The following is a 25,303-nucleotide window of genomic DNA, read 5'->3' as shown; positions in this document are numbered from 1 at the left end:
TCAATCTGCACTCTCAATCTGCACTCTCAATCTGCACTCTCAATCTGCACTCTCAACTCTCAAACTGCACTCTCAACTCTCAAACTGCACTCTCAAACTGCACTCTCAAACTGCACTCTCAAACTGCACTCTCAAACTGCACTCTCAAACTGCACTCCCAAACTGCACTCTCAAACTGCACTCTCAATCTACACTCTCAATCTACACTCTCAATCTACACTCTCAATCTACACTCTCAATCTACACTCTCAATCTACACTCTCAATCTGCACTCTCAATCTGCACTCTCAATCTGCACTCTCAAACCGCACTCTCAAACTGCACTCTCAAACTGCACTCTCAAACTGCACTCTCAAACTGCACTCTCAAACTGCACTCTCAATCTGCACTCTCAAACTGCACTCTCAATCTGCACTCTCAACTCTCAATCTGCACTCTGCACTCTCAAACTGCACTCTGCACTCTCAAACTGCACTCTGCACTCTCAAACTGCACTCTGCACTCTCAAACTGCACTCTCAAACTGCACTCTCAACTCTCAATCTGCACTCACAACTCTCATGCTGCACTCTGAAACTGCACTCTCAACTCTCAAACTGCACTATCAACTCTCAAACTGCACTCTCAACTCTCAATGTGCACTCTCAACTCTCAATCTGCAATCTCAACTCTCAATCTGCACTCAATCTGCACTCTCAAACTGCTCTCAACCTGCACTCTCAAACTGCACTCTCAAACTGCACTCTCAACTCTCAATCTGCACTCACAACTCTCATGCTGCACTCTGAAACTGCACTCTCAACTCTCAAACTGCACTCTCAACTCTCAAACTGCACTCTCAACTCTCAATGTGCACTCTCAACTCTCAATGTGCACTCTAAACTCTCAATCTGCACTCTGCACTCTCAATCTGCACTCTCAAACTGCACTCTCAAACTGCACTCTCAACTCTCAAACTGCACTCTCAAACTGCACTCTCAAACTGCACTCTCAAACTGCACTCTCAAACTGCACTCTCAATCTGCACTCTCAACTCTCAAACTGCACTCTCAAACTGCACTCTCAAACTGCACTCTCAAACTGCACTCTCAAACTGCACTCTCAATCTGCACTCTCAAACTGCTCTCAAACTGCACTCTCAAACTGCTCTCAACCTGCACTCTCAAACTGCACTCTCACACTGCACTCTCACACTGCACTCTCACACTGCACTCTGATTCTGCACTCTCAAACTGCACTCTGCACTCTCAATCTGTAATATTCAATGTTTTGATATCGTTTACTGCGTATTTGAGCTTGAACGTCACCATTTAACAATAACGAGTTTTAGTTTGTCAGACTTTCATAGTCTATGCCCTATTCAGTCCCCAAGAATGCTAAAATCTGTTAGTTATTTAATTAAAATTCTAGTAGTTGAAATTACTTTATTCGAAACAAGTTTCATAAAAGTACAATATACAGTATCCAAAATATGCTATACATAAAATAATTCAGACGATGGGCAAAAGTTTTGACCTGATGAACCAAGCATTCGCCACATATTTAGCCACCCCACAGACCATGTACATTGACATGACATTAGTTTGAATGATACGCATGGCTAATCTATGTTCCCTCACCCCTAAATTCCTACAAACAGGTTTCAACCACCTATCTCTTGGTTTTTTGTAGGCTACACATGCAAATAGGAAGTGGCCCAATGATTCTTTCGGGCAGGGACAACCTGGGCATTTAACCTCTGTTCCACTATATCCCTTCCAACCTTCTTTGAATGTGTTGAGGGGTAAAATACAATATCTGAATTTCAGAAACAGTGTTCTATCGCGAGGGACCTGGATAAAGTCCAAAAAGGGCTCTAACTTTCTAAGAGGCTTGTGGTCAAGGAAGGTACTAGTTAGATGGCCCCAATTTGGATTCCTAAGTTCTTTAGCAACTACCCAATCCCAATATAGTTTTTTAACAATTGTTTTTGGGGGTGGCATTTGTGAAATCCAACTCTCCTCCAGACCTATAGATTTCACAAGCCTCTTTAGATTGTTCAGCCATTTAATTTTATTAGCTACATTCAAACTAATCAGCTCATCCAAAACCTTGGCATAGTTAAAAATTTCTGGGGTCCTTCTAAGACGAACCCAAAATAACAGGGGGCGAATTTGCACCAGATCAGCTATCGATTTTTTACCCAGGTCTAAAAATCGAGGTTTCAAGGGGGACGATAAAGGTAGCGAAACCATGTCTCTAATGAACTTATTTTCCGCCACTACTAAGGCTTTTGTATTTTCCGCCCCCCAAAGTTCTGAACCATAAACTGCTGCTGCCAATGCTTTCCCTTCATAGACTGCCAGGGTAGGGGCTATGGGTCTGCTAATAGATCGTCGCTGGTTCTTAAGAATTACTCCTGCAACCCTTTTGAGGTTTAAAACCATTTTAGCAATATGGGCAGACCAACTCAAATTATTACAAAGTCTTACTCCGAGGTAATCAAATTCTTGTACCACCTCCAGCGTGGTGCCATTCAACAAGAGGTTAACCTTCCTGTGTTTCTTTTTAGTAGTTATTGTCAACCCCCTATCTTTACAAAAACTGCAAAAACGATCGAGCAGTTTTTGCAAACCCATGGGGGATTAGACATAAGAAGGGTATCATCGGCAAAGAGGAGAGTGGGTGTTTTCTCTCCTGCAAGGACGGGGGCATCAGCCGGGTCCTCCCTCAAATGGTCTACCACCCCATTAATAAAGAGGGAGAACAAGGTTGGAATCATCACACACCCTTGTCTTACTCCCCTATTTACCGGAATCTTCTCAGTCAGTTGACCCTGGGATCCCCAGCGGATCCTAGCATAATTCCCTTCATGGAGTTTAATAATAAATTGTAGGAGGTAACTAGGAAAACCCATATCGGATAAGACCGACCAGAGCTTAGTCCGTGGAATGACGTCAAATGCTGTCTTCAAGTCTATAAAAGCCAGGTATAGACTGCCCTTAGTAATTAACACTGACTTCCAACAGACTGCACAAAATCTGAAGACCTGATCTATTGCACCTATATAGCTTCTGAACCCGGCCTGAAAATGGGACAAAATGCCTTTATCCACAAGCCAAGATTCTGTGCGATTTATGATCACCCTTCCCACCACCTTCTGGATAATGTCTATCAGACTTATCGGTCGGTAATTAGAGGGGTCATTCCTTTCGCCCTTTTTGTAAATAGTTATCACCTTAGCACCTTTCCAGGAATCAGGAACGGGGTGACCAGCCTGTATCAAATTCATCAGACACGATATATACTTAGCCCACACATTTGGTTCGTATTTTAACATGTCCCCTGGGAGACCATCTTGGCCTGGGGCCTTCCCGGGCAATAGTTTAGAGATAGCATCTAAAACTTCTCTCTTGGAAAATCGGTCTATATTGTGAATCAAATTTCCACAAGGCATACTTTCGAGGATAGTAGCTGATTGTGATATCGAGTTATCCAAATTATCCTCACAATACAATTTTAAAAAATGGGAATACCATTCCTGATCCGTAATATGGTTTAAAATAGGTCCTGCTCCCTTGCTATCTAGAACGTTAATTAATTTCCAAAAAATAACAGCATTTTTCCCACGTGCTGCTTCCTTCAAGCTGTTGCCAATGCTCTTCCTCCCAGTCTCTTTTTGCAGATTTTATACTACTTGAGTAATCTTTCCTAGCCGCCCGGACGGCCACAGAATCTTTACTTCGTATTGCTTTAGTAATTGCTTTCCTTTTGGATCTACAGTTCCTCGTGTACCATGGATTACTTGTAGATTTAGTACCATTAGGGCGTGATTTTGCCATTGGCTTCTTACAAAACTGGGCTCCCAATTTGCTTATTAAATTACTATAGGATACCGACAAACTGGGACCGACTGAATTAACTGAGGAGAAGGCTAAAGCTGTCAATCTACTAGTTTCTTTGGATACTAAATCCTTGATATTTTGGAGCTTCCCCTCATCACATTTGACGACATTCCATTTTAGCTTCCGATTATTATTTACAGGGAAGACTTCTTTGGTTATCATCTCAGTTACCCGGCTGAGATCTCGGCCACTTACCCATTTAAGCTGCATACATAAGGGGTTGTGGTCGCTATAGGAGGACTCCCTAACCACCATGTCAATTAAATCGGGCCAGGAATGTTCATCTAAAAGGATGTAATCGATACGAGAGGGGCACCCCAGCCTATTAAAGGTCATCGCTCCTGCGCGATCCGACTTTGTACGGCCATTTAGAGCCCAAAGATTATGATCTAACACCAGGGCATTCAACTGGATGACTCTCGATGACCATTTCTTAATTGGACTAAGATTTAGCGGGGGTAAGCTTTGAATACCTTCCACTACGTTGGGTCCCAATACTTCTTCTACATCTAGAGGTTCGAATGTTCAGTTAAAATCCCCCCCGACCAGTATTTTAGATCTGGACGGGAGGTTTGACAACTCCACATCCAAAATTTCCAATATTGGCGAAGCAAGCCCTCCCTGGAGGCCTCTAGCGTAAATACAGAAGATTTCATAACTATAGCCCCCTACACTGTTCTTTAAAGTAATGTGCAAGATGTCATTAGAAACATACTTGTTAGTAATAACACTACAATTCAGAGATGTTTTCACCCAGATATGTAACCCACCAGAAGGGCGGCCTCTTCCTAATGAAACAGCTGGAACATAAAAGGTAGAATAACCATTCATGTATTCGGGGGATAGGCACCACGTTTCTTGAAACATGCAAATATCAAAATTGTTGATGAAAATGTTCCAATCAGGATTTGCTAAGTTTTTCTTTAAGCCTGCAATATTCCATGATAAAATATTATTAAGGGGACCCGGGGGCTTAGGTTCCATTTGACCTGTAGAAACTATTTCCTGCATACAGTTACCGACTACAACCGAAGGTTCAATAATATCTGTACCATTACTGATGAAGCCTGTAATAGCCACTCTGTCTACAGGCGATTTGACTTGATCTCCGGATAAGGCCTGCACCACCCGACTACCCAATCGCTTGATGGGCTGGTTGGTAAGTCAATCGACTTCCTCCAAGCCATTAAAACGATTATAACATTGGATAGGGTGATCCAACTGTGGGCCCAACCATCCCTCCTTAAGCCTATTTCCACCATGGTAAGTTCTACCTCTTCCTCTTCGCACTTCTTGCCAGTCTCCATTTCCAGCCCCTCCCCAGTTGTGGGAGCGTTGGTTCCCTTGGGTTTCAAATCTCCTCCAACCATTTTCATGCGGGGTTGCCCTTAGCCAACTCCATCTATTGTCATGGTTCCCCGCGGGCATATAAAAGTATGACAAGGGTTTAACAAGGATCTCGGAGTCATTGTTACGGCTATGCCCAGAGCAGATAAACTCTACAATACAAGGGTCTTCAAATGTGATCACCACACAATCTCCTTTAAGGTGTTTCTTTTTCTCTCCCACCCATGGTGCTCTCTCTACCATAAGAATATTTTTATTAATATTGGGAGGGGGTGGGAGATTCCTGTCCAACCAGTGACAAACTTTATTTTTAAGGCCCCAGAATGTTTCGGGGCTATCTGTGGTAAGCTCAGGGACACCCGTTAACACTATCACAAATGGGCAGGCGTCAGACGGTAAACTAATATTCCGCCGTACCCTTGGTGTCTTCACAGGGGGTGGGTGCGGGATAATGCTTGGAACGGTAGAACTAGCTATTCCCGGAGGTTTATTAACATCTGCAGAGACTTGTTTAGTGACCACTTTACCAACCTTCCGTGCAGTTGTAACGGTTGGACAGGTCTTGGTTTGCTGGATGGGTGCTATTGAGGGATTCTTGACCAATGGCAGTGGGCTTCCCGATGTACCGGGGGTATTCTTCTGGATTTCTTGAGTTACTTTTACCCCCATACAATTCAGCTCCTTTGATATGATTCCAAGTTGATGTTCTATACCCTGGAGTCTAACTTCCAGGGGCGAAAGCAAAGACCTAATAAGGGTCGCTAGAGAATCAAAAAAGGGCGCATCCTCATCCTCTTCACTCTCTACAGACTCATCAGGACTACCATTATCAAGAATACTAGCCAAGCTAGTGTCGGATACAGTTACGTCAGGTAACTCTAGGGGTAGGGGGTGGGATACTCGATGTGGCCTAACAGAGGTTACTGGGGCATCCACACTTATTCCTCCCTCCTGAGAACCATTTCCCACACCAGCTGTGTTCCCCATACAGGCTAAAGTATTTTGGTTAACTACGGTATCACTAAACACCTCTGTAACAGATGATATTGGGAGGATATTTTCCCTACAACAGGGAGCCCTTCTAACTCTGGAGGGTCTGTATGTATAATAGCTGAGGTAACCATGGGAGCAGTGAGGATGACAGACTCAATTGTGGGTACTGGTAATATAGATACCGGAGATATGTTTATACTTTGAGGCTGGGCCATAGTCAATACAGGGGTCACATGAGTGGTTAATGAAAGGGGCGTATCCGATAAACGCAGATGTTTATTCGGAGTACAAGCCAGGGCTATATTACCCAGTGACGATCTTTTGGCCTGGAGCAAATCTTGAGAAACCCTCCGTTCCATCAATATAATGCCCTCATCAATTAGGGTGTTAGTGCGGAGGATAAAACTATCCAAGGTATTAGTACGTTTTTTGGTTTTAGTATTTTTTATCCCCGCCACCGCCTGGCTTCTAGTTTTTCGTGTTGACATTGTATTGCACCAGTAGATAACTAACACGGGGTACTCTAGTTAAATGATAAAAGGACGTAGCTTAGTTAACAACCCCTATAAATTGAATATTACTACGTTAAAACTAATACACTCAATAGTGCTAAAAACAAAACAATGACATCCCATACAAAATATAACACATCAATGACAACAACAAATTATAAAACTTGCAAGGGGTTGTGGCCAGTCCAGTCCTCTCGGTCCTCGGAGGGCCTCAGAGGGCCCGCCCTTTGCCCGGGCTTAGCCCCGGGCTATGTCCCGCGCGCGTCCCGCGTGCGCGCTCACCTCTACGCTTAAATAGGAGGGTTGGGGGCGGGAAGAGACACCAGGTGCGCTGAGTTGTTGAAGCGCTGGGCACCCTGGGTCTCGCAGTCCCGGCCCCGGCAGCGTCCGCTTGTGACCTGGGTCCTCGTCGATCAGGAGCAGGAAGCAAGGCAGCAGGTAAAAAGTGTCTTTAAAAAACAAAGATCCACTGAAATTTCTCCAAAGGCTGCGAGCGGCTCCCGCGAAGCGGGGGCTGCGAGCCTTAAGTAACTGGTATGAGCACTGAAGGGCGGAGGGCTGGGGGCGGGAAGAGACACCAGGTGCGCTGAGTTGTTGAAGTGCTGGGCACCCTGGGTCTCGCAGTCCCGGCCCCGGCAGCGTCCGCTTGTGACCTGGGTCCTCGTCGATCAGGAGCAGGAAGCAAGGCAGCAAGTAAAAAGCGTCTTTAAAAAACAAAGATCCACTGGAATGTCCCCAAAGGCTGCGAGTAAATAACCTCATCTTTCAGTTCTTAATTAACCACCAAAGCCCCTTCTCCATTCACAGAAGAAGCTTCGTTGTGCTTCTTTTAATGTTTTTGCTGATGTGTGTACTACTTGCCCATGCACGTGGACTCTGGAGCACGAACCAAGAGAGGACGGTTTTCGCATGACTGCCTTTTGTGAGAAGGGAGGGCGAAAGATGTAACTGTGCTTTCTGTGTGGAAGCGTTTTAAAATGCAGATGGCACGAATTAAAATGTATGAAATATTTTAACACACAAAAATATATTTTATATTCTTCTTGAGCATGCCCCATTCCTTTGCTTACCTTCAGTAGCTTTACCGAAAAAAATGGAACCTGCAAGTTAACCTTAAAACCTTCGTCATCAGTTATCTTTTAAAAGTTGGCTACTCGTGACTCCGCCAGCATGCCCTCTACAATGGAAAAACATATCCATACAGGTGAAGTGTACATTTCTTACCCAGCCTGTGAAATCTTGAAAGTGAAATCTTTCCAAACTACCTACTGGAAAAAAGTTGTCAGGTGACACATCAACAGCTAAAAGCATAGGTGTGTTCGTCCTAAGGTCACAACACATTGAATGTCGGAAAGAAAGCAATTTTGAACACTGTGTATTGTTTGCTGTAACAGCTCGATTATTTACATCTAGGTGCAGCCATCTGAAATGATCATTTGAAACGGTTATATCATGGTGGCGACTGGATATTGCCACTGTTTACTGGACGACCTCTCTTCGGAACCGCAAAGATTGTGTTCTAATCCTGTCTCTAATTTGTGCTTTCTCGCTCTCACCTCATCTTCCCAAACAATCCAGAACAATTTGCAAGTAAGAGATTTGTTTTGTATGCTGCTCCAACAAACCATGTGGGAGTGACGATGCCCGTGTACAGGGACACGTGATAAATGCACACAGGAGGGTTGTCGTTCGATACTGGTGCTTCTCGTTTGCATGGCAGGTGGTAGGCAGGACGTTCCGAGCTTCGCCGATACGGATGAGGGAGGGGGCCGTGGGCCCCCGTGTGTTGCTGTCTCAGCGCCGGATGAGTGAGGCTAATGAAGCCCTTTCCCGGCCTGGCATGCAGCAGCTGCGCGCTGAGCGCTGCTGAATGGTGAACGCGCCCGGCCATCTGGATTCACTTACGGAGGCACCCTGACAGCTCCTAATTATAATTAATGTACTTCTGTGCGCGCACACGCACAAAAAATGCCAAACATGGCGGACGAAAACTACATTTAGCCTATCACGTCAAGGCTACTACAAAGACACCACAGCGAAGACGAATCACTGGGCAGATGACATAAAACACTAAGGAATGTGTCTGGCCAAAGCCCTAGAGATACTTTTTTTTCTCTTTAACATTAGGAGCTCGAAGCTCCACCCACTTCGTGGGCGTAGGCCGAGCCCTAAAAACTACATTTCACAGCGGCATTTCGAGTTAGAAGGCTATATTGCACCTCCCACTTTGAGTACATTTGACTACACAGAGCTGTATACGGAGAAGTGGTAGAAACATATCTTTAACATTCTTAGGTATTCAGACCTTTGGCAGTTCAAGTGGTGCTGCCAAGAGGGGATTTAAATAGCTTGTCACCTTTCGACCTCTCACAGCGAGGTCAAAGGTCACCTTCAGATCGAGGCGCTTAGCACTTGTCCACAGGGGTGCCCTGACTATTATGCAAATTCCAACTAACTGCCAGCACTCAGTAAGCCTGAGTTATTATATCCTCTGGAATGTCACGGGGGACGAAACGTGCGTTTTGGTTAATCAACAGCCGCCAAGGCTAAAGAATTTACTGCAGGCTGCCCTCTGGGCCTGGTAGAGGTTGAAAAATGCGTCCATGGATGGACTGTGTTTTTATGCAGATTATTGGCGTCAGTAGAGATGGATAGGGCAGCTTCTTTGGGATGGGACCGCGCTGACTCGCTTGTGGGAGACAGGCTTCCTAAACATTGATTGGAACTGAAGCCAGAATCATTGAAAGTGGCTCATTTCATTAGTAGCACCCTCTTTCATGAATGGCGGAGGCACTTATAGATTGGACTAGGCACGAAGCAAACAATGCAGTTGTCTTTAGTCAGGTTTCCGCGTCAAGACTGAAGACGTGAGCTAGCCCTGAGTGCACTTGACAGCAAATCCTTTAGGGAGTCCTTTAAAGACCTTAGCAGCAAGAGCTAGTGTTATTACGGACACAGCGAGAGGGTTTCTGAGAAGAGTAAATACTGAACACTGAGAATAAACCAAGCAGAAAAGTAGAAAGCACATTTTCAGGATTAAGCCCAGAAATGGCAGCGCTCTACTCCCAAAAGACCCGGGTGCTGCAAGCATGACAAACAATAATACAACAGCGCCCCCCACTAGATAAACTAGAAGACCACGCCGCTAGTTTGCAATGAAAATGAAAACAACAAACCTCCAAAATGGGTCTGCTCGCACTGTTGAACAGGGCAAAAAAAACACGAGCCGCTGCCATGTTTGTTGTGGGTAAACCCGGCACCATAATAAACAAGCAGCATATGCTGCCCGCACGTTGCACACATCGGCACTTAGACAATGTGCATGCACCCCTGCCATGTTTACGCCAGGCAGAGATGCGTGACACAAAAAAAAGTAGGATCTGGCGGAGGAAAACTGTAGTTAGTGACTGCTGCTTCCGGACTACACGGAAGTCAGTTTAACATCAACAGCCACTAAAAAGCCAGCTAACAGAAGCTGTGCCAACATTCAGCAAATGGCAAGCGGCAGGAGAAACTACTGGCCGCTTGCCAACATATAGAGATTACTTGATGCCTCGTAGAGGCAGCTGCGCTGCCTATGCGAGACCTAAAAATGACTTTCCCTACCTGTGATTGCATCATCTTTTCTTTTTTTAAATTTCTTAAACTGTCTTTGCCTGTGGTTGTTACAGTTTAAAATTATTGTTTTAACCTGCCCGTGACTGCATAATTTATCATCTGTTTTGTGTTTAAACTTATGTTTTTTCCTGCCAGTGACTGCTTCCATTTAACCTGTTGAATTGTGGAATTTGCAGTCCAAACTCTGTAGTTTTTCCCTCTCATTCCCCGTGACTATCCGTTTTTCCCTCACAATTTCTTCTTTGCTCAGTGCTAAGACCTGTTTGTTAAGCAGTGCACCCCCAGCCACCATTTTGTGTTAACAATTCAGTGAAACTAGCCCTCCCCTTAACTCCCCCAGCAACAGGGATATTCTACATCAGAGGGTGCTCGCGTTAGAAATATAATCAGCGAAGAGCCTGAGCCAGACCTTACAGCGGGGCACAGCCTGAGAGGCGAGACACCAGCGGACCCTCGTGGAATTCACCAGCAGCGTCCCCCTCCCGCCGCCGCAACTGAGTGCGAGTCGCGGCCGCCGAGTGGAGGGGGACCCCTAAACCACATCCCCCAAAAGGCTTTGCGGCGCAGGACGCCCATTCACCGCGCCAGGCGGCGCATAAAGGCAGCGTCACCCCCCGCAGAGCGGGTGACGCGTTAGAAATATAATCAGCGAAGAGCCTGAGCCAGACCTTACAGCGGGGCACAGCCTGAGAGGCGAGACACCAGCGGACCCTCGGGAATTCACCAGCAGCGTCCCACTCCCGCCGCCGCAACTGAGTGCGAGTCGCGGCCGCCGAGTGGAGGGGGACCCCTAAACCACATCCCCCAAAAGGCTTTGCGGCGCAGGACGCCCATTCACCGCGCCAGGCGGCGCATAAAGGCAGCGTCACCCCGGCAGAGCGGGTGACGCGTTAGAAATATAATCAGCGAAGAGCCTGAGCCAGACCTTACAGCGGGGCACACCCTGAGAGGCGAGACACCAGCGGACCCTCGTGGAATTCACCAGCAGCGTCCCCCTCCCGCCGCCGCAACTGAGTGCGAGTCGCGGCCGCCGAGTGGAGGGGGACCCCTAAACCACATCCCCCAAAAGGCTTTGCGGCGCAGGACGCCCATTCACCGCACCAGGCGGCGCATAAAGGCAGCGTCACCCCCGCGTGCGGGAGCGCCCGGGGCTAAGCCCGGGCAAAGGGCGGGCCCTCTGTGGCCCTACGAGGCCTGCAGTGGCCGGGACGGGCCACCCCCCTAAGATCTTCAGTTGGGCTCCCTAACTCAAAGTAACATAAAGATTGAACGGAGGGTGGATAACTATATATCAAATAAGGATGACCAAAGTACAGAAAACACCGATGGCAACAAGATCTACCACCAGACTAAAAACTGTGAGTACACCATTACCCACTATAACCGCCATTGACATCATGTTGCAAAAAACTATTAGCGCAGTCGCCAACTCTATTCAGGATACTGAGAGACGACTCTCTCTGACACCAGACTTGTGTTTCCCGAACTTGTCCTTGCATACCACAAACAATACCCACAACATGGATGATACTTTTAACTCACAGGAATCTTTACTGATGCAATCATTCACAGACCTACCAAGGTCGCATGTTAAGGACAATATCCCAAAATCTCTGCTTACTGGTTCTACAGCGAACACACTGGAGAGTAGCCCCACGATCCTAACTAACTGTGGAAAGAACATAATCCTTGCACAAACATCCTCTCCAGATCCCGAAGCTCTAATAATTGAGAGCAATACATCGGATACTCACTTGTCAGAAACTCAAACTCTCAATCAAGCCAGTAAATCTAAGTGCACCAAGAAAAAACGCAAAACAAAATACTGCATGAAAAAAACCCATCACTTAGCAGACAAACCGAAACGCTCAATAAGAGATATGTGGCAAAAACCGACTCAGAGGAAACCCACTGAACTCACCCCCATGGGGCCCTCACTGTCTCTTTCTCAGGTCTCGGATGTACCCCGAAATAATAAGAACAACTCAGAGAGGATCCAGGTCAATGAGCAGACAGGGCACATAGTCAAGACACTAAAACACATGGAAGGTACTACAGGTCTGAAGAGCACAGAGGGAGAGAAAAGAAAATAGCAAATCTCTCTATGGGACCTAATAGTGTCCTCTTTTCATACCCAGACCACACAGTTGATCTAGAGAAATAACATTGTTATACCCAAAAGACAAGAAAATAGAAAAGATACAGAAACAGGGAAAGAATACCCATCAGCCCACTCATGAGTGGAATCTCGTCATCTGGGTATGTGTTGGTAAATGGTGTCCTCTAGGTTCTGCCTCGGAGTGAATCCATGAGGCTGCCTAGTAATGGACCCAGAACATTACACCAACAGATGACAGTATATGAGCGGGAGGGGCTAAGTTTGCAGTGCTCAAAGAAAAGGAAGAAAAAGGAAAATGATCCAAGTGATTCTAAAAATACCTACAGTGATGTCATAGAACACTTTATTGGGGCTGACCATCAAAGTGGTATGATTAAAAACAGTATGTTGATAGCATGTAAAGAATTGCTACCCACCAGTGTTGTTATTCGGTCAACATGTTTCAGCCTAAAACGGCTTTCGTCAGGACCTCTATGGTGCTACTGCAACACTTACTTAAGTGATGTGATGTGGAATCTACACCCGCTTTCCAAAATGAAAAAAGTGTATCTTCTCCTGTATAGACAATGTACAAAAAGAAACAGAAACACAAACACACAATGTCAACAGAACAGGTTCAAAGATATCAAGTTCATGTCTCTTTGGTCTTTGTGGTGTGACTATGAACACTAGTAAGACACTCACCCTTATTGTGGGGAGAGAAAACCTCACCTCACCTGGCCACTGCTCAGGGTAAAAGGAGGCCACGCACTGAAAATAAACGGAACAATTTTAAAGTTATATCCAGAGGTGGTAGAAAAAAGATAAGAAAAAGAGAAAATGGATTCAAATCACATAAATAGGCGATACACATGGTAAAACAGTATGGCCAGAATGGTTTCCTATAGCATCAGGAGAATATGCCCAAAACACTTCTGACTGCACTGGCCTACACAGACCTATAGACCTATAGAGTGAAAAGGAACAGGTAGCCAGCTGCAGTCACCGCAAAATGAGGTGCCTACTCCTGTGCTCTCAAATTTGTTCTTTCAGACAAAATGCCAGTAGAGTCCTTCTAAATATCCCACCGCCACTGACCTCTCCGTCGTTGCCTCGGAGCAAAGACTGAGCCGAGGGGGAGGCGATGATTGATGGTCAAGCGCGGTGTTAAATACACATCGCGGCGGACCTGAGAGGAAGCTCCCATGCAGCATGATATGATTGGCTGTCAGCTTCCTGATAGGTTGGCCAATAGAAGACAGGTCTCAGTCAGCCAACACGAAAATGCGAACATACACGGACAAAAACGGCCGCATTGATAGGCGGACACGTAAGACACTACCTCACTGACAAATGAGGACTGCAGAATAGTGTTTCCTGCCTAAACACGCATCTGAAGTAGAAACAGAAATTACAGCAACCCAGAACGCCACTCAAAACTGTGGCGGACCTTAATGGAAACTGGTCTCTCGGACGCCGCTGAAGGCCCGCGCATTGGTTGCAGCGGAGCCAATCAGCGGTGTCCATTGATCGTCACACACGCGCCTGTATTATGAAGGCAAACCAGGCCTCACATAGTGTCGGGCAACACACATACAGTGAAATAAAATGAAATGGAAGCCGACCCATCTACCTAATCCAGATGGCTTGAGGACAGAATGAGAAGGATCTAAAGAGTTACTACACATATCCAAACGCACAAAGTGAATAGCGGAACTCGGTGTGTACTGCTCGCAGGGGCGCTGCTGGAAGCTCGCGCATTGGTTGTGGCATAGCCAATCAGCAGCGTCCATCTGTCATCGTCCAGACGAACAATATTATTATTAGCACAGACTCGTGTAGACGCCCTGCCAAGCCTGTCTTTGGTGTTTTATGAGAAAGATGAAGAATGAATCAATGAAATGAGCTGAATAGATGGAGAGGCAACCCCATCCCAGTGACGATATTGAAGTCACTGGAGGCTCCCGGATTTACTGAGGCAGGGCCCAGCAACCAATGTTTAACAAGGGAAGAGCACTGGTATAAGTTAATGTGGGCTCTGTCTCTATGAGTCTGAATTATGTACTTCCAGTGTATATTAAAATGAAATGTATATTAAATTGATGGTGGCAGATAGTCTATACACCTCAAAAGTCAGGTGGAAAAGACTCAACATGTAATTTTAGAAAATGAACACCAAGATAAAGAACACCAAGAAACTACCAGATGTTCTAGAGAAAAAGGGGGGCGTGTGGGGGGCGTTCCGGATAAGCAAGGTAACTCAAATGCCTAATAGTGTCTCTATGGTAGGCATGTACCAAGAGTGTGTTTAATGGGCCCTGCCTAGATGGTTCAAATGAATACACCTAATGACCCACAGATCGTGAAGGCATCCCCTCCGACTATACTCAGGAAACCCCTCTTACAAAAAGGAGGATCATGTGTTATCCTATCTTGATTCCCTCTTAAAACCGAAGTCAAACATGAAAGAGAACTAGAGAACATTTAGAAAGCGTTTATGGGAATAATGCCTCTTCTAGATCCCATGGAAACAGTGCTACGCACATCGAAATGCTCAATTGTGCATTCACAGCTGCATCCAAGGAATGTCATCATTCAGTCCCTCTGTATCACTATGAAGTTTGTAAACCCACTTCTGTTCTTTCCTCAGTAAAAAAAGTGAAACATCCGTAACATGACTGGGTATGTAGGGTTGTTCCAGAACCAGCCATCTGAGTTCATCAGGACTGTGTCTCTTATCGAGAAAGTGAGTGGTAAGCCGTGTTGCCTGCTTTTTGCGCCTCATGGTGCTCATATGTTCCTGAACGCGCAGTTTTATTTTTCTTGCGGTCATACCGATATACCTTAGACCGCAAGGGCAGGTAATCTGGTAGATCACTTTCTCGCTGTTACAATTAGTGTGGCGTTTCAGTTGCCATGGTCGAGAGGTCCCGATGTCCACTTCAAGAGGTTTAGTAGTTAGCGGACATACTGAGCAGTTCCCGCAAGGATGATGTCCTCGTACCGGAGGCAAACCCCATAGAGTGGGTGAAGATTCACCCAATTCTTGTCGAGGTCGTGTGTGAACAAGAGAGTCTCTCAGGTTATTCCCTCTTTTAAATGAAAAGAGTGGAAGGGGAATGCTCTCACCTGAACTGTTCAGGATGCGCCACCTCTTCCTGATCATCTTTTGGATTTTGGAAGATGATGTATTATACGTTGTCACACACACCAGCCTGTCCAATGGTGGTTTCTTGACTGGAGGCTCCAACAAAGCTTCACGATGGTTGTTCGCAGCGCGTTTCAAAGAAGTCCGGACTAGAGTGTTCGGATAGCGTCGCATTCTTAGCTTCGTGGAGAGATCCTTCGCTTTGTGGCGGAAATCTGTGATATTAGAACAATTCCTCCGGACCCTCAAGAACTGCCACAAGGGGAGGTTCTCACGGAGGGAACGGGGGTGATGACTATCGAATCTCAACAGGGAGTTTCGAGCCATGGGTTTCCGATAAAGGGAACTTGCCAAATGCCCATCTTCTGGAAAAATGACAAGACCCAAAAAAGGGAGCTCTGTTCTACTGTACTCCAGGGTGAACCACAAGTAGGCATTCTGACCATTAAGCCACTCCTGAAAAAGCAAGAGGGAAGGTACATCACCGCGCCAGACGACAAGAATGTCGTCGATGTACCTTTTCCACATCATCAATTGATGATGATGAGGATTGATGTTACTCAGTACATGGTGGGTCTCAAAATGGTGGACATACAAATTCGCCAAGCTGGGCGCGAATTTGCTGCCCATTGATGTCCCCGAGGTTTGTAAGTACAGGGAATCCTCAAAGGCAAAGAAGTTTTCAGTCATGGCAATCCGAGCCAATTCCATGACAAAGTGAGTGGGAGTTGTCAAGGTGGAAGGAAAAGTCTCTAGTAGTTCTTGGACAGTTTGTAGTGTTTCAGTTTGAGGGATACAGGTGTACAGTGATTCAACATCAAAACTTGCTAAAATGTCAGTATTGATGTCGAAGATCACCTCAGGTAAAATTCGCAGGACATCTTTAGTGTCCTGGAGATAGGTCGGCATTGTTTTGACAATGGGACTCAAAAAGATGTCAACAAAGGAGGACAAAGGTTCGAGCAAAGATCCAATGCCCGAAATAATCGGACGGCCCGGAGGGGGTCTCGCAGGCTTGTGAATCTTTGGAAGGATGTAAAAATAGGAAGTGATAGGACACTTAGTGACTAAAAAGGTTGCCTCTTTTGGAGTGATCCTGCCCTCTGTACTGGCTTCCTCTACCAAATGTTTGATCTCGTTGGTTAATCTTGACGTGGGATTTTCAGCTAGGAGGGTGTAGAACTGTGCGTTGCCTAGTTGTCTAAGACACTCAGCTCGGTAGTCAGTTGTATTGAGAAGGACTATGGCACCCCCCTTGTCTGCTGGTTTAATCACTATCCCCGTGTCTTTCGAGAGAGTGTCAAGGGCTGATCTGTCTCTTTTGGATGTGTTCTGATATTTCCCATCTTTGGAAAAGTCAATTGATTTCAGATCTTGTAATATTGCAGCCTCAAAAGTGCCAACTTTGGACGGTACTTGCTGCAATAGGGGCATGAAGGTGGATCTGACTTTCAGACCTGTACTTGTGTCTTCGATCGGAGTATCTATTTCTTTGTTTTTGAAGAAATAGTGCAGCCTGATAGTTCTGAAAAAACGTTCAATCTCACCTCGTATCAAAAACGGTTCCCCACTATTAGTTGGAACAAAACCAAGGCCTCTGTTTAAGACCTCCTGCTCAGTTGGAGTGATCACTCGACTGCTTAGGTTCACTACCAAATCTTCATCCTGATGTAAATTACTCATTGCCCTTGTTTGTTGTGAGTCATTGCAGGGTCCTGGTTGTCTGCCCACTGTACTTGCCCTTGATTTTGGCCTCTCCGCCTGCCTCTGTTCCAACCTCGGCCCTGTCCCAAAAAAGCCTGGTTATCAAAAAACTGAGGCTGCATAGGGTAATGAGACATAGGTGGGGGAAACTGGGGATAGCCCCACAGGGCTGGTGGCCACCATGACCCCGTTTGGTACATGTTTCCACGAACATTGTATCGACGATTTGGTCGATTACCACGGCCTCTGCCTCTGGGTTGGCTATTGTCTCCGCTATCTGAGCCAGAGGAATCAGTCTCTGATGATGTGGCATATGAGGAGCCTAAAGTGTGTTTAGGTTTGTTGGTGTCAGTGGGAGTATAGTTGTCACTGGTGTACGGATACACCTTCTCGTGTGAGAATTTAGCCAGGTCTTTTTTGAATTTTTCTATCTTGGCGAAAAAAATAGGTTCTTTATACTCCTTATTTGCTTTGTTGGAGTCTCCTAGTTGTTTTTCAAATTTTTTAGTTGTTAGGGTGGTCTTGATTTGCCCTTCTAAAATTTGAATCTCAACCAAGATGGCATCTGCAATTCTTTTGGCTGTAGTAATGATCAGAATTAGCCAGTCTCTTGTACAGCGCCAGGCTATTAAGGACCAGTCTTTGACAAAGACCTTGTCAGTGAGGAAAAGCCTAGGCGCATTGGTAACTATAAGACCTGTGGGTGAACATTTACCGTGTAAATATTCCGCCATTATTTGACCGTGTATGATAGTTCGTGAGTGGCTCTTTTTCAGATTTAGTACCGTTTCCCAGTCTCCCACGATTGCTGGAGCTGGGGTTGGGATCTGGTCTAGCATACTTGGATTCTCAGATAAAATAGATGAGAGGAACTCATCATCGAAACCCAGACCGCCAAAATCCGCCATGGTATCGCCAAATCAAAATGTGAAGAATCCAGGGAATGCACCAAAATGTCAGTGCATTAGTTCGAGATAATGGACCCGCAGCCCAGGCTGCACAATGGAACAGAGAAACAGAAAAGTGATGGAGGGTCCGAGGGGAGAAATTCTTATAGACCCACTAGTACCTAGTCCCCCAACTAGTCACTAAAACACAAGGAAGGTACTACAGGTCTAAAGAGCACAGAGGGAGAGAAAAGAAAATAGCAAATCTCTCTATGGGACCTAATAGTGCCCTCTTTTCATACCCAGACCACACAGTTGATCTAGAGAAATAACATTGTTATACCCAAAAGACAAGAAAATAGAAAAGATACAGAAACAGGGAAAGAATACCCATCAGCCCACTCATGAGTGGAATCTCGTCATCTGGATTTGAATCCATTTTCTCTTTTTCTTATCTTTTTTCTACCACCTCTGGATATAACTTTAAAATTGTTCTGTTTATTTTCAGTGCGTGGCCTCCTTTTACCCTGAGCAGTGGACAGGTGAGGTGAGGTTTTCTCTCCCCACAATAAGGGTGAGTGTCTTACTAGTGTTCATAGTCACACCACAAAGACCAAAGAGACATGAACTTGATATCTTTGAACCTGTTCTGTTGACATTGTGTGTTTGTGTTTCTGTTTCTTTTTGTACATTGTCTATACAGGAGAAGATACACTTTTTTCATTTTGGAAAGCGGGTGTAGATTCCACATCACATCACTTAAGTAAGTGTTGCAGTAGCACCATAGAGGTCCTGACGAAAGCCGTTTTAGGCTGAAACATGTTGACCGAATAACAACACTGGTGGGTAGCAATTCTTTACATGCTATCAACATACTGTTTTTAATCATACCACTTTGATGGTCAGCCCCAATAAAGTGTTCTATGACATCACTGTAGGTATTTTTAGAATCACTTGGATCATTTTCCTTTTTCTTCCTTTTCTTTGAGCACTGCAAACTTAGCCCCTCCCGCTCATATACTGTCATCTGTTGGTGTAATGTTCTGGGTCCATTACTAGGCAGCCTCATGGATTCACTCCGAGGCAGAACCTAGAGGACACCATTTACCAACACATACCCAGATGACGAGATTCCACTCATGAGTGGGCTGATGGGTATTCTTTCCCTGTTTCTGTATCTTTTCTATTTTCTTGTCTTTTGGGTATAACAATGTTATTTCTCTAGATCAACTGTGTGGTCTGGGTATGAAAAGAGGACACTATTAGGTCCCATAGAGAGATTTGCTATTTTCTTTTCTCTCCCTCTGTGCTCTTCAGACCTGTAGTACCTTCCATGTGTTTTAGTGACTAGTTGGGGGACTAGGTACTAGTGGGTCTATAAGAATTTCTCCCCTCGGACCCTCCATCACTTTTCTGTTTCTCTGTTCCATTGTGCAGCCTGGGCTGCGGGTCCATTATCTCGAACTAATGCACTGACATTTTGGTGCATTCCCTGGATTCTTCACATTTTGATTTGGCGATACCATGGCGGATTTTGGCGGTCTGGGTTTCGATGATGAGTTCCTCTCATCTATTTTATCTGAGAATCCAAGTATGCTAGACCAGATCCCAACCCCAGCTCCAGCAATCGTGGGAGACTGGGAAACGGTACTAAATCTGAAAAAGAGACACTCACGAACTATCATACACGGTCAAATAATGGCGGAATATTTACACGGTAAATGTTCACCCACAGGCCTTATAGTTACCAATGCGCCTAGGCTTTTCCTCACTGACAAGGTCTTTGTCAAAGACTGGTCCTTAATAGCCTGGCGCTGTACAAGAGACTGGCTAATTCTGATCATTACTACAGCCAAAAGAATTGCAGATGCCATCTTGGTTGAGATTCAAATTTTAGAAGGGCAAATCAAGACCACCCTAACAACTAAAAAATTTGAAAAACAACTAGAAGACTCCAACAAAGCAAATAAGGAGTATAAAGAACATATTTTTTTCGCCAAGATAGAAAAATTCAAAAAAGACCTGGCTAAATTCTCACACGAGAAGGTGTATCCGTACACCAGTGACAACTATACTCCCACTGACACCAACAAACCTAAACACACTTTAGGCTCCTCATATGCCACATCATCAGAGACTGATTCCTCTGGCTCAGATAGCGGAGACAATAGCCAACCCAGAGGCAGAGGCCGTGGTAATCGACCAAATCGTCGATACAATGTTCGTGGAAACATGTACCAAACGGGGTCATGGTGGCCACCAGCCCCGTGGGGCTATCCCCAGTTTCCCCCACCTATGTCTCATTACCCTATGCAGCCTCAGTTTTTTGATAACCAGGCTTTTTTGGGACAGGGCCGAGGTTGGAACAGAGGCAGGCGGAGAGGCCAAAATCAAGGGCAAGTACAGTGGGCAGACAACCAGGACCCTGCAATGACTCACAACAAACAAGGGCAATGAGTAATTTACATCAGGATGAAGATTTGGTAGTGAACCTAAGCAGTCGAGTGATCACTCCAACTGAGCAGGAGGTCTTAAACAGAGGCCTTGGTTTTGTTCCAACTAATAGTGGGGAACCGTTTTTGATACGAGGTGAGATTGAACGTTTTTTCAGAACTATCAGGCTGCACTATTTCTTCAAAAACAAAGAAATAGATACTCCGATCGAAGACACAAGTACAGGTCTGAAAGTCAGATCCACCTTCATGCCCCTATTGCAGCAAGTACCGTCCAAAGTTGGCACTTTTGAGTCTGCAATATTACAAGATCTCAAATCAATTGACTTTTCCAAAGATGGGAAATATCAGAACACATCCAAAAGAGACAGATCAGCCCTTGACACTCTCTCGAAAGACACGGGGATAGTGATTAAACCAGCAGACAAGGGGGGTGCCATAGTCATTCTCAATACAACTGACTACCGAGCTGAGTGTCTTAGACAACTAGGCAACGCACAGTTCTACACCCTCCTAGCTGAAAATCCCACGTCAAGATTAACCAACGAGATCAAACATTTGGTAGAGGAAGCCAGTACAGAGGGCTGGATCACTCCAAAAGAGGCAACCTTTTTAGTCACTAAGTGTCCTATCACTCCCTATTTTTACATCCTTCCAAAGATTCACAAGCCTGCGAGACCCCCTCCGGGCCGTCCGATTATTTCGGGCATTGGATCTTTGCTCGAACCTTTGTCCTCCTTTGTTGACATCTTTTTGAGTCCCATTGTCAAAACAATGCCGACCTATCTCCAGGACACTAAAGATGTCCTGCGAATTTTACCTGAGGTGATCTTCGACATCAATACTGACATTTTAGCAAGTTTTGATGTTGAATCACTGTACACCTGTATCCCTCAAACTGAAACACTACAAACTGTCCAAGAACTACTAGAGACTTTTCCTTCCACCTTGACAACTCCCACTCACTTTGTCATGGAATTGGCTCGGATTGCCATGACTGAAAACTTCTTTGCCTTTGAGGATTCCCTGTACTTACAAACCTCGGGGACATCAATGGGCAGCAAATTCGCGCCCAGCTTGGCGAATTTGTATGTCCACCATTTTGAGACCCACCATGTACTGAGTAACATCAATCCTCATCATCATCAATTGATGATGTGGAAAAGGTACATCGACGACATTCTTGTCGTCTGGCGCGGTGATGTACCTTCCCTCTTGCTTTTTCAGGAGTGGCTTAATGGTCAGAATGCCTACTTGAGGTTCACCCTGGAGTACAGTAGAACAGAGCTCCCTTTTTTGGATCTTGTCATTTCTCCAGAAGATGGGCATTTGGCAAGTTCCCTTTATCGGAAGCCCATGGCTCGAAACTCCCTGTTGAGATTCGATAGTCATCACCCCCGTTCCCTCCGTGAGAACCTCCCCTTTGGGCAGTTCTTGAGGGTCCGGAGGAATTGTTCTAATATCACAGATTTCCGCCACAAAGCGAAGGATCTCTCCACGAAGCTAAGAATGCGACGCTATCCGAACACTCTAGTCCGGACTTCTTTGAAACGCGCTGCAAACAACCATCGTGAAGCTTTGTTGGAGCCTCCAGTCAAGAAACCACCATTGGACAGGCTGGTGTGTGTGACAACGTATAATACATCATCTTCCAAAATCCAAAAGATGATCAGGAAGAGGTGGCGCATCCTGAACAGTTCAGGTGAGAGCATTCCCCTTCCACTCTTTTCATTTAAAAGAGGGAATAACCTGAGAGACTCTCTTGTTCACACACGACCTCGACAAGAATTGGGTGAATCTTCACCCACTCTATGGGGTTTGCCTCCGGTACGAGGACATCATCCTTGCGGGAACTGCTCAGTATGTCCGCTAACTACTAAAACTCTTGAAGTGGACATCGGGACCTCTCGACCATGGCAACTGAAACGCCACACTAATTGTAACAGCGAGAAAGTGATCTACCAGATTACCTGCCCTTGCGGTCTAAGGTATATCGGTATGACCGCAAGAAAAATAAAACTGCGCGTTGAGGAACATATGAGCACCATGAGGCGCAAAAAGCAGGCAACACGGCTTACCACTCACTTTCTCGATAAGAGACACAGTCCTGATGAACTCAGATGGCTGGTTCTGGAACAACCCTACATACCCAGTCATGTTACGGATGTTTCACTTTTTTTACTGAGGAAAGAACAGAAGTGGGTTTACAAACTTCATAGTGATACAGAGGGACTGAATGATGACATTCCTTGGATGCAGCTGTGAATGCACAATTGAGCATTTCGATGTGCGTAGCACTGTTTCCATGGGATCTAGAAGAGGCATTATTCCTATAAACGCTTTCTAAATGTTCTCTAGTTCTCTCTCATGTTTGACTTCGGTTTTAAGAGGGAATCAAGATAGGATAACACATGATCCTCCTTTTTGTAAGAGGGGTTTCCTGAGTATAGTCGGAGGGGATGCCTTCACGATCTGTGGGTCATTAGGTGTATTCATTTGAACCATCTAGGCAGGGCCCATTAAACACACTCTTGGTACATGCCTACCATAGAGACACTATTAGGCATTTGAGTTACCTTGCTTATCCGGAACGCCCCCCACACGCCCCCCTTTTTCTCTAGAACATCTGGTAGTTTCTTGGTGTTCTTTATCTTGGTGTTCATTTTCTAAAATTACATGTTGAGTCTTTTCCACCTGACTTTTGAGGTGTATAGACTATCTGCCACCATCAATTTAATATACATTTCATTTTAATATACACTGGAAGTACATAATTCAGACTCATAGAGACAGAGCCCACATTAACTTATACCAGTGCTCTTCCCTTGTTAAACATTGGTTGCTGGGCCCTGCCTCAGTAAATGCGGGAGCCTCCAGTGACTTCAATATCGTCACTGGGATGGGGTTGCCTCTCCATCTATTCAGCTCATTTCATTGATTCATTCTTCATCTTTCTCATAAAACACCAAAGACAGGCTTGGCAGGGCGTCTACATGAGTCTGTGCTAATAATAATATTGTTCGTCTGGACGATGACAGATGGACGCTGCTGATTGGCTATGCCACAACCAATGCGCGAGCTTCCAGCGGCGCCCCTGCGAGCAGTACACACCGAGTTCCGCTATTCACTTTGTGCGTTTGGATATGTGTAGTAACTCTTTAGATCCTTCTCATTCTGTCCTCAAGCCATCTGGATTAGGTAGATGGGTCGGCTTCCATTTCATTTTATTTCACTGTATGTGTGTTGCCCGACACTATGTGAGGCCTGGTTTGCCTTCATAATACAGGCGCGTGTGTGACGATCAATGGACACCGCTGATTGGCTCCGCTGCAACCAATGCGCGGGCCTTCAGCGGCGTCCGAGAGACCAGTTTCCATTAAGGTCCGCCACCGTTTTGAGTGGCGTTCTGGGTTGCTGTAATTTCTGTTTCTACTTCAGATGCGTGTTTAGGCAGGAAACACTATTCTGCAGTCCTCATTTGTCAGTGAGGTAGTGTCTTACGTGTCCGCCTATCAATGCGGCCGTTTTTGTCCGTGTATGTTCGCATTTTCGTGTTGGCTGACTGAGACCTGTCTTCTATTGGCCAACCTATCAGGAAGCTGACAGCCAATCATATCATGCTGCATGGGAGCTTCCTCTCAGGTCCGCCGCGATGTGTATTTAACACCGCGCTTGACCATCAATCATCGCCTCCCCCTTGGCTCAGTCTTTACTCCGAGGCAACGACGGAGAGGTCAGTGGCGGTGGGATATTTAGAAGGACTCTACTGGCATTTTGTCTGAAAGAACAAATTTGAGAGCACAGGAGTAGGCGCCTCATTTTGCGGTGACTGCAGCTGGCTACCTGTTCCTTTTCACTCTATAGGTCTATAGGTCTGTGTAGGCCAGTGCAGTCAGAAGTGTTTTGGGCATATTCTCCTGATGCTATAGGAAACCATTCTGGCCATACTGTTTTACCATGTGTATCGCCTATTTATGTGATTTGAATCCATTTTCTCTTTTTCTTATCTTTTTTCTACCACCTCTGGATATAACTTTAAAATTGTTCTGTTTATTTTCAGTGCGTGGCCTCCTTTTACCCTGAGCAGTGGCCAGGTGAGGTGAGGTTTTCTCTCCCCACAATAAGGGTGAGTGTCTTACTAGTGTTCATAGTCACACCACAAAGACCAAAGAGACATGAACTTGATATCTTTGAACCTGTTCTGTTGACATTGTGTGTTTGTGTTTCTGTTTCTTTTTGTACATTGTCTATACAGGAGAAGATACACTTTTTTCATTTTGGAAAGCGGGTGTAGATTCCACATCACATCACTTAAGTAAGTGTTGCAGTAGCACCATAGAGGTCCTGACGAAAGCCGGTTTTTTTGCTGAAACATGTTGACCGAATAACAACACTGGTGGGTAGCAATTCTTTACATGCTATCAACATACTGTTTTTAATCATACCACTTTGATGGTCAGCCCCAATAAAGTGTTCTATGACATCACTGTAGGTATTTTTAGAATCACTTGGATCATTTTCCTTTTTCTTCCTTTTCTTTGAGCACTGCAAACTTAGCCCCTCCCGCTCATATACTGTCATCTGTTGGTGTAATGTTCTGGGTCCATTACTAGGCAGCCTCATGGATTCACTCCGAGGCAGAACCTAGAGGACACCATTT

This window comes from Lissotriton helveticus, chromosome 4_2 (assembly GCF_964261635.1).
Source record: "Lissotriton helveticus chromosome 4_2, aLisHel1.1, whole genome shotgun sequence".
Lineage (NCBI taxonomy): Eukaryota > Metazoa > Chordata > Amphibia > Caudata > Salamandridae > Lissotriton > Lissotriton helveticus.
The sequence above is the reverse complement of the archived record's forward strand: the minus strand, read 5'-3'. Positions refer to the sequence as shown.